This window comes from Macrobrachium rosenbergii, chromosome 41 (assembly GCF_040412425.1).
Source record: "Macrobrachium rosenbergii isolate ZJJX-2024 chromosome 41, ASM4041242v1, whole genome shotgun sequence".
Lineage (NCBI taxonomy): Eukaryota > Metazoa > Arthropoda > Malacostraca > Decapoda > Palaemonidae > Macrobrachium > Macrobrachium rosenbergii.
The window spans coordinates 18,110,852-18,130,380 of NC_089781.1; the positions used below are offsets into that span (position 1 = coordinate 18,110,852).

The window sequence follows — 19,529 nt, forward strand, 5'->3', positions numbered from 1 at the left end:
CTATTTATTGTGTATATCATGAGTTTCTTTGATGATAGGAATTTTTTATGTTACATGTAATATTTAAATTTTCTCTTAATCTGAATGAGGTTCATTTTTGCCATTTTTGTAATATTTTCTAGTGTTTTGTTTGCTTTTCTTAATTTAAAGTCGATCGTTTTAACTTTTATCCTTGTATGAATATGTTCATGTGCATTGCCCTTCGATTAGCTGCAATCTTTTTAACCAACTCGTGACCTCTAACTACTTCAAGTTTGACTTCTTGCAACATACAGTTCCATTACCATTAATTACTTTTTATTGCACAATATTTGTATTATTTAGATTTTTTGTATGATCTAATGTCTTTTATTTTCTTTAAGAATAATGGCCACTTAAAGCTCATGGTTTATTGTTGTATGTCTGTTGCTTGTGACTGGTTTTTTGCCATCTTGCCAATGCCCCCGTAGAGGGGTGGTGCCGTCAGTGCACCTCACACGGTGCACTGTAGGCATTACTTAAGGTTCCTTGCGGCGTTCCTTGGACCCCTAGCTGCACCCCTTTTCATTCCATTCACTGCATCTCCGATCACATTCTCTTTCTACCATCTTTCATTCCACCCTCTCCTAACAACTGTTTCATGGTGCAACTGCGAGGTTTTCCTCCTGTTACACCTTTCAAACCTTTTTACTCTCAGCTACCCTTTCACCGCTGAATGACCTCTTAGGCCCCAGCGCTTGGCCTTTTGCCTCAATACTATACTCCAATTCCAATTCCATCTGGCCAATGCTAGTTCCTCCTTTTTTTTTCTGTACACCCACGGTCTAATCATCTGGTTGGTTGCTTTAGAGCTTAGATCATGATGGCTTTTGCCAGCAAGTCTGGCACTGGGTGGAAGGGAGCAGGAGGAGGCCTGGCGTGGACCTCAAAACTCTGCCCAACCAACAGGCCACCTCCTTATTCCATCTTATATTAGTCACTACAGTTGGGGGTTCTGGCGGTAAATAAGGATAGTGAATGTTACTGAAACCTTCATCTTGCTTCAGATTGGCCGGTGTAATGTAATTGAGAGAGAGAGAGAGAGAGAGAGAGAGAGAGAGAGAGAGAGAGAGAGAGAGAGACAGAGACAGACAGACAGACAGACAGAGAGGAACTTACGTGATGTACTGAAGGCCAAGATTTGCCATCGCTCATTGCTTAAGCAAACCACTGAGAAATGATATTTATTTTGTTACCAGTAGCACACACGCAAACGCACGCACATACGCACACACACATGCACACACATACACAAATACACACATACACACACATACATATATATATATATATATATATATATATATATATATATATATATATATATATATATATATGTACTGTATATATATGATATACAATTAGAACATAAAAACAAATTTTATGCTTGGGCCATTTAAGGCAGCAACCACTCCACCTTTAAAAAAAAAAAAAGAAAAATGAGAAAGAAAATAAAGAAAGGCAGAGAGAAGAGGAAAGAAGAGGAAACCCATTTTCTTAATTAACCGGAAATATGCTCTACCGTTTCCTAAGTGGCGCTCTTCCCAGTTCGAGGACCAAGTGCCCATCTTCATCGTCGTCCTCATTTGCAGATAGATGACTCGTGGAGATATGGTGGTCTTTCTCGTATATATATATACTTTATATATATATATATATATATAAATATATATATATATATATATATATATATATATATATATATACTGTATATACATAATATATTTATATGTATATATATATATTTATAATACATATATATACATGTATATATATTAAATATACATACATATGTATATATAAATATATATGTTTATGTATATATGTATATATACATGTGCATACGTATAAATATAACTATATACTGTATATATATATATATATATATACATATATCTTTTCAACTGAAATTCTTTATTTGCTTTAGCGCTGTTAAATTTAACGAGTTTTTTTTTTATTTCATATAATTTTACTTGTTGATATGTACTTTAACCATAAAAGTACATTTGTTTACTCATCAAATGGTCTTTATAATGAGAGTTTATTTTGTTTTACATCCAAACTACTATTCTCTAAACATAAGTTTCTTTTGAGATTCATTTTACTGAGATGACATCCTGTCACGGCAATCCTTGTTCTTGTGTGGGATCTTGGACAGAAAGAAGTGACCTAGATCATTTCATCCATACGAAAGCTGACGGGACTGTTTGTTGACCCACAAAATAATCAGGCATCCCCCCCCCCACCTTCCCTCCTACGCCCCTAAACTAAGAGAAAATATAAATGCGTTTGTTCTGTGTTGTTATCAAAACGAAATTCAGCCTCATTTCCTTCATAGCAGTGAGTGCGGGATCAAGAAACCCACGTAGGAAGGTAGTGCCTTCAGTGCACCTCACGCGGTGCGCTGTAGGCATTACTTTAGGTTCTTTGCAGCGTCCTTTGGCCCGTAGCTGCGACCTCTTCCATTCTCTTTACTGTGCTTCTGGTTATATTCTTTTTATCCCATCTTCCTTTCCACTTTCTTCTAACAATTGTTTCACAGGCAACTGCGAGGTTTTCCTCCTGTTACGCCTTGATAACCTTTTTACTGTCAATTTCCGTTTCAGCGCTGCATAACCTCATAGGTCCCAGTGCTTGGGCTTTGGCCTAAAATTCTATTTTCCTTTCGGAGATCAAGGATCTTCAAGGTTTATTATAAGATAACTAGTAATTCAGTTTATTTTCCTTATAGGTTACAATCACACTCGCTGATAGTTATTCCGACAAATGATAATTATCTGATTATGCTTGACTATTTCAGTATACACATCGAAATAAATTTGTATCATGGTACAATTCATGGTACAATTATTCGTAAGGGTATCGATTCCTGCTAATGGAATAGGCATTAGCGTATCGTAATTTCCCCTGGCTTCTTCTTCTTTTTTTACGAGACAAATCCTTGTCCGAAAGGTTCATGCACCTCCAATTTCCCTCCATTTTCGTGAGCTTAAAAAAACTCTCTCTACGCTTTTATTGTGACTGCTCGTCCTTTAGCGAAGAAGTAGTGACTGACAAATCCTTTTTTACCCACCGTCAGATTTGTCTTACCAAAGTGATTTTCCGTAATATTGCTTTTGACAAACTATTTTGTGCGAGTTGTGGTGTTGTGGGGCGGTGAAGGGAAGTTCGTGCAATCCCGCTTGCTTGTCAAGTTTCGTGTCCTTGGATGCGTAGAAAGCAAAGATTTTATAGATTTCAAAGCTTGCTTTCAGCTTTATATCGGTGCTCCTCTCTGGAAGGTAATTTCTTGCTTTTTGTGTTAATGCTTTACCTTGATTACAGTTGATAATTTTAAATCCACCCCTCTTTCTTCTGCCTGAATTCGCGTCCTACCTGGAAGCTTGGCAGTTCTGCTCTAGATTCTAGATTGAATGTTTATCTGTCTATAAGCGAGACAGTTATGCGCTAGATTCTAGTGCCAAACTTCAAGTTTAGGCTGAAGACGTCAGTGATATTTAATTAAGACTAGAGACGTATACAGGCAGGCTTAAAGCGCATAAGGGAGCGATAGGTTTTTTTTTTTGAAATTCATCTACTTGATTTCACTATGGGAAAACCACCATAGTTAAATTTACCAGATGTTATATATATTTGCTCTCTGATACTTATTGAAATGCTTTTGCATGTCCTTCACACAAGATTGATTTTTTTGTTCTTTTTAGCGTGAGTTTGATAACAGTGAAGGCAAAAGCAGTAAGTTTATGAATGATGAAGGTTCAACTCTTAATAGTGGACAATGTGACTAATTTTTTGAGGCGTGTTTAGCTCTACAAAAGTGATTTTTCGAAACCCAATTTCCCATCAAGATTTTTCGAGCACTCACAAAAGATGAGTCACGAAATCAGTAGGCCTATTGGGAGAATTGTCATTTTCCTCATTAGACATTTTAATCTAATAGCAGCTTCCTTCGATTTCTGAACATGTGACTGGTATGAATAAACTAAATTTCAACGTTCCTCTTGATCGTAGAAGAACAGAAGAATATAAAATTTAGGCCAAAGGCCAAGCGCTGGGGCCTATTCATTCAGCGCTGAAACGGAAATTGACGGTAAAAAGGTTTGACAGGTGTAACAGGAGGAAAACCTCGCAGTTGCACTATGAATCAATTGTTAGAAGAGTATGGGAAGTAAGGTGGAAGAAAGTGAATATGAACGGAGGAACAGTAAAAGGAATGAATGCCTACAGTGCACCGCATGACTGAAAAGCACTACCCTACTACCGGACTCTCATGATCGTGTCAGTGATCTGGTACTATCATGCCACTATTTCCTATCATCATCATCATCATCATCATCATCATCATCCTTATTTGTTCCTGGAGGCTGTCTATCCTTCCGGCCCAAAACTGGGCAATCTTGTAGACCACCTTTGTTAGATACAACTTTTGCCAATTTTAGTTTCTCTTTGTCTTGAATTACAAAATTTTTTCTTTGGAAAGATGAGGTTAGAGGCTTCCATATCCATAGGCTTCATTTTTTTTCAGGGGAAGGGCTACTTAGCCTGAAGCTCAATGTTTAAAAAAAAAAAAGAAAAAACTCTATTTCACACTCTTGATAAACATAAGTACTTTCAGAATGACCTGATATTCCTTGTGGAACCATTTTGAGTTAACTTACGCATTTTGTCATCTTTTTAGTTTTCTGTAAAAGAAAACTATTAAAATGGCTTTGTCTGTCCGTCTGCACTTTTTCTGATCGCCTTCAGATCTCGAAAACTACTGAGGCTAGAGGGCTGCAAATTGGTCTGTTGATCATCCACCCTCCAATCATCAAACATACCAAATTGCAGCCCTTAGCCTCAGTAGTTATTATTTAATTTAAGGTTAAAGTTAGCCATGATCGTGCTTCTGGTAACGCTATAGAACAGGCCAACACCGGACCGTGGCTGAAAGTTTCATGGGCCGCTGCTCATACAGCATTATACCGAGAACACAGAAAGATAGATATATTTTCGGTGGCCTTGATTATACGCTGTAGCGGCTGTACAGAAAAACTCGATTGCGCCAAAGAAACTTCTGCGCATTTTTTACTTGTTTTAATTGGGACTACACAGTCGTATTAAGCCTTCATTTATCTTATGTTTATTGCAAAAATAATTCAAAAAAATTATTATATCTTTTTTGCCCATATGTTTCCTCTCAGTTTTATTTTTTATTGTCTTACTCATTTATTCAGTAATGGTAACTCTACATCTATGGTGTATCGTTACGCAAATTGGCTTAATTTGATAAGAGGGAAAAATTCTGAACGATGAAAAGAAGGAATATCGTTTACATGCTTACGATCAATATCGTCTAATATACGAAGGATCGAATATCATGTCAGATCGCTCTTCTTAATGGGTTAAAGGGCAATGTAATTTAAAGTGATTACGCTCAATGAAAATCACTTCATAATAAATGAAAGTCACGAAATTAAAAGTGAAATTTGTTAGAAGAAAAACAATGATTATTTATGCTAGAAATTTGTCTCATATTTTGTGTTTTTTAAATATTTTTTTAACATGCTCGACATCATGATACTATAATATGACGTTAGAACAGAATATAGAAATTAGGCCAAAGGCCAAAAGCTGGGACCTATGAGGTCAATCAGCTCTGAAAGGGAAATTAAGAGTAAAAAGGTTCTGAAAGGTGTAACAAGAGGAAAACCTCCCAGTTGCCCTATGAAACAATTGTTAGGAGAGGGTGGAAAGTAAGGTGGAAGGAAGAGAATGTGAACGGAGGTACAGTAAAAGAAATGAAAGGGGCTGCAGCTAGGGGCCCAAGGGACGCCGCAAAGAACCTTAAGTAATGCCTACAGTGCACCGCATGAGGTGCACTAACGGCACTGCCTCCCTACGGGATAATATGACGATGTATGATTATACGGGATGTGATAATTACCATTCTATTGGTGTCATAAGATGATAGACAGATATATAGATAAATTAGATATAATATATCCACATTCCATTAATATCACGAGGCGACAGGTAGGTAGATATGACAGATTGGTAAATGAATAGATAGATTTTTGAACCCATTCATTTTTTTGCCCAGAAAGCCTTACCCCTTAGGTAACAATATTTTGGTTTTAAACTGCCCCAAAGTATAACTGATGACTTGTCAATTCCCAAAGGTTGATCAAGATTGATGAATTCCCCAAATCCTGGCGGGTTACGCCAGTCGTATTGAGCGTTCACTCAGCCACACCTTAGGCCTACGATAAATTTCGTTATTTATATTCGTTTATGTTTAGTGTTACGATACTGCTACGTTTATTTTATTATATATAGAGTATTATATTTAAGGACTAAGTAATATACAGCCTTGTTCTAAAGAGAATAAATATAATCAGAATAAATATTGTTACCATCCCATTGAACTGAATATAGAATTTAGGCTAAAGGCCAAGCACTGGGACCTATGAGGTCATTCAGCGCTGAAACGGAAATTGACAGTAAAAGGCCTGAAAGGTGTAATAGGAGGAAAGCATCGCAGCTGCATTATGAATCAATTGTTAGGAGAGGGTGGAAAGTAAGATGGAAGAAAGAGAATATGAAAGCAAGTACAGTAAAAGGAACGAAAGGGGTTGCAGCTAGAGGCCGAAGGCACGCTGCAAAGAACGTTTAGTGATGCCTACAGTGCACCGCATGAGATGCACCGACGGCGTTACCTCCCTGCCGGGGTTATCATGCTATTGAATGATGTTTTGGTGTACGTAGAACAAAATGGAAGACGCGAAAACACTGATAATTTTTTTAAAAAATAAATGCAAATAAAATAATGGTGTTTAATTTACATCAGTGAAATGTCGAAAAATTTATCCTTTTTAAAAATTTTAAACTTTACTGGGTTTTTCTTTTAGGTAAAAGTAATTTAAGTAATGTCCTTTAAAGTACTTTTTTGAATGCTATACGGAAATCTTTTAACGGACAGACCGGCAATTGTTTTGAAATAAGCCTACAGTACATCTTACTACTAGTTTAGGTAATGTGCATTTAGGTAAATGGAATTGATGCCAGTTAAGTCATGGAATTTCCTGATTAACGTGGTGGTCGAACCTTGTCTTATTCGGAACGACTAAGGCGTCTTCACTATACAGTTCCGTTTAGGCTGATATCTATCTATCATGTATATGTATGTACTGTATACATCCGTACCACGAAATCCTAGAATACGTTGAATCATTTTTCTACTTATATACACTTATGTACTGCAATTTAAATAAAGAACAACAACACATATTCTTCTGTCATCAAAACTCAACGACAATAACTCACAACAATATTTGTGCTTTGGTAAGTTTTGAAATGCAGACTTTTAGGCCTATAATTTCGAGTTCAAGTGATGTTATTTTTTTGTTAGACGTACATATTTGCAAATCTTATACTCTTTCAAGTAAAATAAAAATGGATAGCTTACGTTATGTAATTTAGCTTGCATGATCAGGAAAGGTTATTAGAAACACTGAAAAGATGACTACATATATCTTTAACTGAATAAGACTCTTGTTATCGGTCTATCTTTCAACAGACCTTTTTCAAATTCTCCCGTCATTTCAAACGGTTGATAAAAGCAATAATCATAAGTGCCCGGCTTTTACCGGTCTTAAAATAGCAACCGCCAATAACATTTTTAACGTAAACGAACCATAATTACAATCTAAAATCAGACGAGAAATTCGAAAACGGAATCTGCAGCGAACATTGCATCACTGGCGGATCGGGGGCGGGAGAGGGGCACCTGGATACGTGGACCCCCATGAAAAATAATAATAAGTTAATAATATTGAAGATTTAGAGTAACATAAATAAATATAAAAATGGGAAAAAATCGATTAAAGAATATATATACACACATATATATGTACTGTATACGTATATGAAAATTGGTGACGCCCCCATGAAATTTTTCTGGGTCCACTAGTGCATTACATGTTGCAACTGCCTGAGTCAAGTTGCTTTCATTCATGATTTCCCCGAGCATTCTACAGTTAAGCATTTTCCTTTTACAGTCTTCCTTAACTTTCCGCTGAACCCTTGGGTTGTTTTACGGTTGGCGAGCTAAAATTCCCCACCCTCTTAATCCTGATCTGTAGTCGGGGCGAAAAAGCTTAATGGGATTCGACATCAAAAGGATAAAATGCTGCTTGCAAAACTGGCGAGAAGTGGCATCACTGCTGAGCTGTGTATCGTAACGTGAGCAATGATACTCTTTATTGTTAACAGTTTCCATCTATATTGGCAGCTCGGTGAGACGATTCGTCACCTAAAAGAGCTTTAGAGCGAGAATTGAATGAACCAGAAGGAATTATTGCCTCTAAATAGTTTAGAAATAAGAGCAAAATGACATTTTCATCTAACCCAGCGATTGGCAACAGTCGCAAATCGAGACGCGGGCCACAAGAGCTAAACAGAAGCTTTTCGGGAGTTGTGTGGACGCTCAGGCACAGTGGCAGACTGGCAGGCAGGCAGCAGGAGGAGGCAGCGGCACAGCAGCAGCAGCAGGCAGCGCCAAGCCCGAACACTATCGCTCGCGTGTCAGTATTCAGGAAGACGCCGAAGTGAGAAGAGGCTACTCTCACGGTCCTCTTGGCTTCCGCTAGTGACACACGTCTCCTGCCGGTGTATATTTTTTTCCCTCCTTGGTAAGTACTACATCCTCCGGATACTTCGTTGTTGACTTACATCGCGAGTGAATTGGTCGTTAATCAGTGTGTCGTTCGCTCCACGTTTTGTTTACATATGGGCGTGAGTCGTTAATTACACGATTTTGGCGGGGGTAAGTTTACGTACCGGAGAAGCTTCTGACGAATTGTGAAGTACTCCACTTTTATATGTTTTTGGGAAGCAGTGGCGTGCATTACTGCACTGTAAATTTGAATTATTAGATCAAAACAGTGACATACTTTCCTGTTGGAATGTGTCAGTATCATGCCTTTAATTTGGTGATGCACGGTACTTCCTTCAAAGTTACGTTGTTAATAAAATTTTATTCGTGTGTCAGTCCAGTGGACCTAAGTGGACAGTGTTGCCGTGTTGTTTTTAATGTGGTCATCATTAATTATATATATATATATATATATATATATATATATATATATATATATATAATTTATATATTATGTTTTTAAAAATCCATTTGTTTGTATGTACACATGACAGTGTCAACCTCATTTTAAGCATAAGTTCAAATGGCCACATTTAGTCACATATACGATTGCGTGTTAAACGCGTGTATACATGCAAATTACACATGCATAATCCTGTTCAGTCTATCGTGGGTGTTAAAGCGGTTCGTACGAATAATCGTAGTAAATCGTTAGACATTATTATATTTTATTAATGCGTGATAAAGTTGCAAATATGCCCTTTTTTTATGAACGCATACCTAGGAACAATATCAGTTGTGGAGTTAGTTTTAGATGCAATTTTTTTTTGCTTGTCACAACACATTAAGTCCTTTGTGAAAAGAATTAATGTTAAAATCTAATAAAAGTTTTGTGTGACTTGTGATTTTCACGACCAAAACAAAGAGCAAAGTCATGAAGTATATATTTTTTATATGACGTTTTGTTATGCGAGTTTAGGTTAGGTTTAGGTCTGTTGGCTTGTACTGGCTTACCGTGTTTCCCAAACCTTCCTCAAAGTTTACATTCTTTTTATATACATACATACATACATATATATATATATACTGTATATGTATTATACATATATAAATTATATATGTGTATATAAATTTTCTCATAACAATTGCTAATACCATTATATAACAAGATATTAAGTGTCTATTATTCATGTCTTGCAAATTATTAATGCTTTTCATGACAGGAAAACCATTAATATACGCTATTTCGTGGCAATTTTTAAAGCATTTTTATAAGAAAATTAACAATAACTTCATTTTCATTAAACTTATAAGTGAGTTTTCATGTCATGAAAGTTAATGGCCCTTTTTAATTGTCATAAAAATCCCTGCAGCCTTTATTTGTACCATGAAAACCGTTGGCGTGTTTTGTATACCGGTACTATATCATGGAAATCATTAATGCTTTTATTTAGGTCATGAAAACTTTCGATGCATTTCTGTTGTCGTTAAAGCAAATGTTGCTATCCGTCATAAAATTAATGATGCAATTATTGAGCATAGAATGCAATGATGTACTTCATTCACGCAAAAAGATCACGAAAATACTACATGAATCCTGAATCTCCGGAATGTCGTTGGAACCGTAAATATAATAATAATAATAATAATAATAATAATAATAATAATAATAATAATAATAATAATAATAATAATAAAATACTCATAGTAGCATGAGTCTTAAAATGGAGAAACAAATCCACAGTTATGTGTATGTACATACAGTATCTCCAAATATATGTACATACACATAACTCTGGATTTGTTTCTCCAATAATAATAATAATAATAATAATAATAATAATAATAATAATAATAATAATGTTGGGATTTACCTTTCGTAGCCTATGCCAAACATACTGTAAGTAACTCGGGCTTCACCTACAACCCCCTAAAGCCAGTCATTTTTTTCCTCTTTAATTCCGTCTCGTACGAGTTATCAGTGATCCTTAATATGTTTAATATATTTTTTTGTCATTCTTCTCATGGTGCCTTAAACTCCCGTTTTTTTTTTTTTTTTTTTTTTTTTGTCAGCTGCCCGAATGATATGCTAAAAGTTTTCCTTCATATGCCAATTTCGTCCGAACATTTATTGCTCTGGGCTTAATATATTATTATTATTATTATTATTATTATTATTATTATTATTATTATTATTATTATTATTATTATTTCTGCTGGTACTACTACGACCACTACAATCATTATCATCATGACTTGCAAATATGCTAAATCGTTCGTTGCTACTGAGACTACTGCCGCTACTCGTATTAGTACCATAATGATAATTACCACGTACATTTTGGCACATACTTTATATATATATATTTATATATATATATATATATATATATTGTATATATACAATATATATATATATATATATATATATATATATATATATATATATATATATATATATATAGTCTGTTGTTCGTATTACGTTCGTTGCGGAATGGGTGGGTTGGAGGTGGACGTGGGTGGTTGGGGGTGGGTGGGTGGAGGTTGGTGGTAGCAGGCAAAGACAACTTTAGGCCAGATATGAAATAGTATCCTTCTCCGCCTAGTCTTAACCCAACACACCCAGCACATTCTCTCTCTCTCTCTCTCTCTCTCTCTCTCTCTCTCTCTCTCTCTCTCATACACGCAGGAAGAGGTGTTGCTAGGAAGCAAAGAAAGGAAGATTGCACTGTTGTCTTCGTTGTTTTAAGACACGCGAAAAGCTTGGTCATGACTTACTGGTTTTCGTATTTCATAAAGTTTTGGTTTTTTTATTTCTTATTGTTTTGATGATTTGGCGCTTTCATTATGATCGTAGCGTTCTATTATAATTTTATTTTTAGTCTTGGGAATTTTTCCCATTTGTTGTTTTAATTCTCTGTGAATTGTTTTTTCTAATCTTATGACATTTCGTAATGACTCATGTGTGGTATACATGTTTATATATATAAAATGTATATACATACATTCATATATATATATATATATATATATATATATATATATATATATATATATAAATGTTTCGTGTATGCTAATGGTTGCTTTTTACTTTAATAGTATTTATGGTTTTTTTATAATTATGTTTATTGAGTAACCACATGGTATTTTCGTAACGCATTTATTTTTATATTATTTGAAAGGCTCAGTGAAATTTAACGGATCTTTTTGCAAATCTAACTATCATACATAGTCGCCTCCAACGCCGCGTGACGTCATCATGCATTTTCTGTGCTTTGTCTTCCACGAATATCCACTGTGCTCCAGCCTCCTCCTTTCTCGTAGTTCTTATTCAAGGAATTTTTTATATCATGAAATTTAACTGAATATTAATCGTATTTATATGGCTATTCTTAACGTTCAGACTTACTTATGGATGATATACTGAAGCCATTTGTCAGTCATTATTCTCATGATTCTTATTCAAGTAATTGTTTTTTAATCTTGAAGTTTAATCGTATTTATATAACATTTTCTTAACGTCCAGAAATACTTATGTCTAATATACGGAAGTCATTTGGCAGTCATCGTTCACAATCCCTGGCTAGTAAAGGAAAAGAGATTGATATTCTTGGAAGAGAAACAAGCTAAGAGACAAAAAAATAATTAATAAAATGATGAAAAAGCTCTTTACATTCATCAAGAACAAAGGCTAGAAAAAAAAAAATAATAAAAATGCATTTTGAGAACAATGACGTCAAGCGCTTTGCAGTTTTTCCAAATGGCCTCTGGGTATTTATTCTTTTATTCTCTGAAACAGTCTCTCTGTGGAGGTCATTTTATATTATTTTTGCAAAGCCTCATTTCAGAGTGGAAAGAACAGCCTTCATTTCCAGTGACCTATGGCCAGAAATACCACAGCGATGTTGAACGCTGAAGAATAACTTTTGACCTATATTCTCAGTGACCTCGGGTCACAAATATCACCGAGAGAATTAAAGCATATTGAGAAATCACTTATGGCCTCCGTTTTCGACGACTTCGGTCAAAAATATCAGAGCGAGTCTTGAAGCATTCGGAACAGTAACTTTATTTTGCGAATAAATCGGATGTGAAAATAAAATCGTAACAGTAATTAGAATGTAAAAATGTAGAAATGGAACTGTAATGTTCCTTCAAGAAATAAACTCGTAACAGTAATTAGAATGTAAAAATGTAGAAATGGAACTGTAATGTTCTTTCAAGCTCTTAGCTGCAACCCCTTACATTCCTTTTTACTGTACCTCCGGTCATATTCTCTTTCTTCTATCTTTTTTTTTACCGCCTTCGCCTATCGGTTGTTTCATTGTGCAACTGCAAAAGGTTTTTCTCCTGTTACAACTTTCAAACCTTTATAGTTTCAATTTCCGTTTCAGCGCTGAAATACCTCATACTCGTAGGCCCCGTAGTGGGGAAGTGCCGTCAGTGCACCTCACGGGGTGCACTGTAGGCATTACTTAAGGTTCTTTGCAGAGTGCCTTCGGCCCCTAGCTGTAACCCCTTTCGTTCCTTTCACTGTACCTCCTTTCATATTCCCTTTCTTCCATCTTAGTTTCCACCCTCTCCTAACAATTGATTCATAGTTCAACTGCGAGGTTTTCCTCCTGTTACACCTTTCAAACCTTTTACTGTCAATTTCCGTTTTAAGTCTGAATGACCTCATAGGTCCCAGGGTTTATCCTTTGACCTAAACTTTATATTCCATTCCACTCCATTCCATACTCGTAGGTCCTGCAGCGCTTGGCCTTTGGCGTAAATTCTATATTGTATTCTATATTAATGGTATTGTAAGCGTGCCAGCATCAGTGAAATGGTAGTTTGCCTGTAGAGAGGGTGAAAAGGTTTGCTTGTAGGGAGGATAAATAGTTATACCTACAGAGCGAAGATAAGTAGGATTACCGGAGAGAGGAGATGAATAGGATTTTAATGATAGGATGACTATAAGTCTGTCTGTACAGATGATAAACAGGATTCTTATAGAGACTAAATAGGTTTGCCTCTAGGGAGATCTTTTCCCTGCTAAACTGCAGTCTCGTTTCTCCCTGCTAAACTGCAGTCTGGTTCCTCCGCTATTTCTTCTCCTCATTTCTTTCGCTCCTCCAGTATTTCTTCTCCCTTCTTTTCTCCGGCATTTGCTTTCCCTGACCCCCTTCACCCCCAGCCGTCATCCCCAAATTCTTGTACTTACTCCCTTCCACCAAACCACTTCCTCTTTCTCTCTCTCTCTCTCTCTCTCTCTCTCTCCCCGTGTGCCTTTACGGCAGCTGGTACTTACACTGCTGATTCTGATGTTTACATTCATTGACCATTATGAGGATGCCAGGAAGCGGCAGGAATCTCTCTCTCTCTCTCTCTCTCTCTCTCTCTCTCTCTCTCTCTCTCTCACAGAAAAAGAAAAGTCTCCAGTTACACCGCTTTCGAAAGCAGCAAGCGATCGACCCATCATCAGGCCTCGCAAATGACAACTGATGTCAACTCCAATTGACATCTCTTATCTCTCTCTCTCTCTCTCTCTCTGCCTCGCTTTTCAGGGACTTCCACGAACCGCTGACGAAGGCGGCGATGACGTCACACGGGTAATTGGAACTTCGGCGGGGTACTACTACTCGGATTCGAGTCGCGGACGGCGGCGAATTGCTGCAGGAAGTAATCGATTGACGCGATTCAAGATTAGGGACAATTGCGTCTCGAAGCGCTGGTTTAAGTTAGGGGTTGTGTTTCTGTTTATTATTATTATTATTATTATTATTATTATTATTATTATTATTATTATTATTATATGTATGAAAGGACATCCGAATTGGCTTTCGTTCCTTCATCTCTATAGATAATAATAATAATAATAATAATAATAATAATAATAATAATAATAATAATAATAATATTATTATTATTATTATTATTATTATTATTATTATTATTATTATTTTTACGAAAGGACATCCAAGTTGGCTTTCGTTCCACCATCTCTGTAAATAGGGATTAGAATCTGATTATAATAATAATGATAATAATAATTATTATAACAATAGTAATAATAATAATAATAATAATAATAATAAATTATTACTATTATTATTATTATTATTATTATTATTATTATTATTATTATTATTACGGAAGGACATGTAATTTTACTTTCGTTCCATTATCTCTGTAAATAAAGATTAAAATTGATATCAATTATTATTATTATTATTATTATTATTATTATTATTATTATTATTATTACGAAAGGACATCCAAGTTGGCTTTCGTTCCGTCATCTGTGTAAATAGGGATTAGAATCTGATAATAATAATAATAATAATAATAATAATAATAATAATAATAATAATAATAATAATAATAATATTATTATTATTATTATTATTATTATTATTATTATTATTATTATTATTATTATTATTATTATTATCATCAGATCCTAATCCCTGTTTACAGAGACGATGGAACGAAAGCCAACTTGGACGTCCTTTCGTAATAATAATAATAATAATAGTAATAATAATAATAATAATAATAATAATAATAATAATAATAATAATAATAATAATAATAATACGCAACGGAATCTGATCAGAAGCGCAAGGAACGAACGACTCGGCATTCGTGGAAAACTTTGCGGCCCGAAATCCGACTTCTAAACAGAGGCTTTCTGAAACTGTTCTCTTTAACGCCGACCTTTAGACCGGCGACGACTCCGCTGGGAGTTAGTGCCGTCAGTGCACCTCCCGCGGTGCGGTGTAGGCATTACTTAAGGTTCCTTGCAGCGTCAAGCGTCCCTTCCTTAGGGTCCTAGCTGCAATCGCTTTCATTCCTTTAACTGAGTGGTTCTTAACCGTTTTCAATGTATACACCCCTTTCAAATCAGCAGTCAGTTCTCGCACCCCTGCATTGCTGAAGAAAAATAATATTAATAATTATTATTATTAGTATTATTATTATTGATATTATTTATTTGATTTTATTTTAGTTTTATTTTTATTTCTTTACAGAAAAAATAACATGCGTATATAAAAGTATATTTTGCTTTAATTATTCATAGGCATCCTTGCACCCCTTAGGAGCGAGCACCCCTGGTTAAGAATCACTGCTTTAACTGTACCTCCGTTCATATTCTGTTTCTTCCACCTGACTTTCCTTAATCCTCTCCTAACAGTTGATTCATAGTGCAACTGCGAGGTTTTCTTCCTGTTACACCTTTCAAACCTTTTTTCATTCTCACTTAGGTTCCCGTTTCAGGGCTAGCTGAATGACCCCTTTAACTAGGTCACCCCTTTCAAATCAGCAGTCAGTTTGGCTCCCCTGCATTGCTGAAGAAAAATAAATTAATAATTATTCTAGTATATTCTATCTATCTGATTTTATTTTAGTTTTATTTTTACTTTACAGACGACTCTTAGTATATTTTGCTTTAAAAAGGTCTTCCGAATTCCCCTGGGTTCCTTTAACTGAGTCAAAATTTGTTTCTTCCACCTGACTTTCCTTAAAACAGTTGATTCAAACCGAGGTTTTCTTTGAGACTTTGATACGTCAGTGTAACTTTGGATGAATGTGCGGGTCACATTTATGTGGCCCTGTTTGTACGAGTATGTGACACTTTAAAACAAATTGCCTGTGTGGGGAGACGCTCATGTTTATGTTGTACTAACTTTTTGAATGTGCGGGTCACATTTATGTGGCCTGTTTCTCTGAGTATGAGACACTTTGAAACAAATTTCTCTCTCTCATGTTTATGTTGTACTGCTTTGGGTCTCTCTCTCTCTCTCTCTCTCTAATATATACATATATATATATTTATATATATATATACATATGTAATATATATTATATTTATATATATGTATTATGTCTGTATATACATATATATATGGTATATATAATATATACATATATATGATATATATATATATATATATTATATATATATACATGTATATTATATATACACATATATATACATATATATATATAAATATATATATGTATATATATATACATATATATATATACATATATATATATATATATATATATATATATATATATATATATATATATATATATATATATATATATATATCTATACACGTATATAGGCACAGTGATATGGAAGGACATGGCATTAGATGGTTTCTTTATTCACTAGCGACGTTTCGAGACAAAATCCCATCTTCAGGGTAAAAGCAGAAAATAAACATCACATTAATACAAAACACGTTTCAAAAAGGAGGAAACGTAAAGTGTAAGAGTAAAATTATAAGCAATTAAAACACTTCCAAGTAAAATTACGAATTAAAAACCTCAAAGAATGAGGAAAGCACCTTGCTCAAGGGGAGTCCTGGTGGAAAAGTCGAGAAGAGGCAAAGAACAAAAGTGACGTGGTTTTATGCCATCTATATAGAAGGGTACTTTGGTGGTATGGTTGTTAAGTGAAGGTACCAGTTTCTTAATTGCCAAGCTTCCAAGAACGAGGAGGTGGTGTTCTTATGGTGATGTCATAATGACCTTAAAGTTATTATAATTTATGCCGGTCTCACAAGTTCTGGCTTGATTCGTGGTATTTTATGTCTGTAAGACAGACATAAATTATAATTTTAAAGTCATTATGACATTACCATATGAACACCACCTCCTCGTTCTCGAAAGTTTGGCAATTAAGAAACTGGTGCCTTCACGAACCAACCATACCTCAGTACTCTTGTATGTAGCATAAAACCACGTCACTATGTTCTTTGTATCTTCTCGACTTTTCCACCAGGACTCCGCTTGGGCAAGGTGCTCTCCTCATTCTTTGAGATTTTTAATGCGTGATTTCACTTAGAAGTGTTTTAATTGCTTGTAGTTTTACTCTTACGTTTTACATCTCCTCGTTTTTAAAACCTGTTTTGTATTAATGTAATATTTATTCTCTGCTTTTAGACTGAAGAAGATGGAGGAGTTTGTCTAATGTGCCATGTCTTTCCATATCCTGTGCCTAAATACATACTGTGTATATATATATATATATATATATATATATATATATATATATATATATATATATATATATATATATATATATATATTTAATATTATATATATATATACATACATATATATATATATATATATATATATATATATATATATATATATATATATATATATATCAATTAAAGAAACGTGATTCATTTATCACACATTACCACAATGTGAAAAATAAGAAGCCATGTCTTTCCACTTTATTTCAAGCCATTGACGAAGGACTGATAGAGAGTGTCCAAATAAATACTACAAGAACAGTGTATATATATATATATATATATATATATATATATATATATATATATATATATATATATATAATCATGAAGCTACAAATTATATCGAAATATTTAACATTATATGAATAGGCTTTCGTCGGGTTCGTATCCCCACGATTATTCATTTATCATTTATATATTCCCTTCGGCGACAATTCTATATATATATATATATCACGGTGTGATATATATATATATATATATATGGGTTGTATTATATATATATCGGCATTTCGGCATTTTTCGATATTGGGATATCTGTACAAATTTATTTAGATTCTGTCCTTTTTTTTTTTTATCGTATATTTATATTTTACTTTTTTTTATTTCTCACACGTCCCTTCATTACTGTCCGCATTTTACTATCTGTCCTTTTAATTCCATTTCTTGCGACTGTCCTGTCCAGCTTTTAATTCCCATTTTTTAATTGAAAATTAATTTAAATTTAAAAAATTAAATCCTTTGAGAGCCCACAAATGACAATCGGTCGTCTCCTTAAAGTTATTCACAACAAGTAACGCCAGATTAACCATCTGATAAATAAAGAAAAATAAAATTCTTGCTTTAAGAGAAAAAATTCCCAGTCTCGATACACTGGGGGGTGGGGGGAACCCAGACTACGCGCCAGGCAATTTATTGTGGTGGAGCTTAAAGGATGGGATACAATTACAGTATGTGATGGGAGATACAATTTTATATGCAGAACCCGTTCTCGGATTTGCTTGCTTGCTTTCTCCGGGCCTCCGCTCTATAGCGGGCTACTAGTGGGCCAAATATGCTTTTTCTTTTTTTTTTTTTTTTTTGTTGGCGGGGAGGGCTGGCTGGGGAGTGGGGAGAGAGGTTTCTTGCACTTTGGTTTGGCGTGTTTTTTTTTTTTTTTCAACCTTTGGAGTTCGATCCACCCTTTCATATTTCACGGTAACGAGGTTGCTGACATCCGTTTAGAAGGGGGTTCGCAGCAGACACGAAAGCAATAATGTGTGTGCTGTGCATGCGTAAATTTACTTGGATTTTACACACACACATAGGCTATATATACAGTATATATATATATATATATATATATATATATATATATATATATATATATATATATATATATATATATATATATATATATATATATATATATATATATATATATATATATATATATATATATATATATATATATATATATATATATATATATATATAGTTTATTTACTCTGAGGTTGAATAAAGCAGAAATATACGACTGTTATACACTAATTTATTTGACAATTTTATCCCAAAATTCTCAGGGTCGCTTTATATTGCCATATTTTGACGTTTCGTTGTATCTCACAGAGAGAGAGAGAGAGAGAGAGAGAGAGAGAGAGAGAGAGAGAGAATGATCGCGTCTTTTACGCTTTATTATTTCCTCAAGAATGACACGCCAAGGAAAACGAACGTTATGGATTAGTGAAATGTCTAAACTGTCAAGGACATAGGGAATCGTACTTCATGCGAGAACTGTTGGAATCTTGCGGAATTACACGACTGAGGTATTTCAAGGCTGTTTCCAGGAA

The 19,529-nt window shown here is 34.6% G+C and overlaps 1 protein-coding gene across 1 annotated transcript in view; it reads left to right on the forward strand.

The window, feature by feature from the left end:
- The first annotated feature begins 8,457 nt into the window (after window positions 1-8,457).
- The window catches only part of LOC136826710 (kielin/chordin-like protein), a 559,277-nt gene continuing 548,205 nt past the window's right edge, over window positions 8,458-19,529 (forward strand). Inside the window, exon 1 of the mRNA XM_067084103.1 lies at window positions 8,458-8,690. The gene's annotated coding sequence lies outside the window, so the exon portion shown is untranslated. The remainder of the gene's footprint in view (window positions 8,691-19,529) is intronic.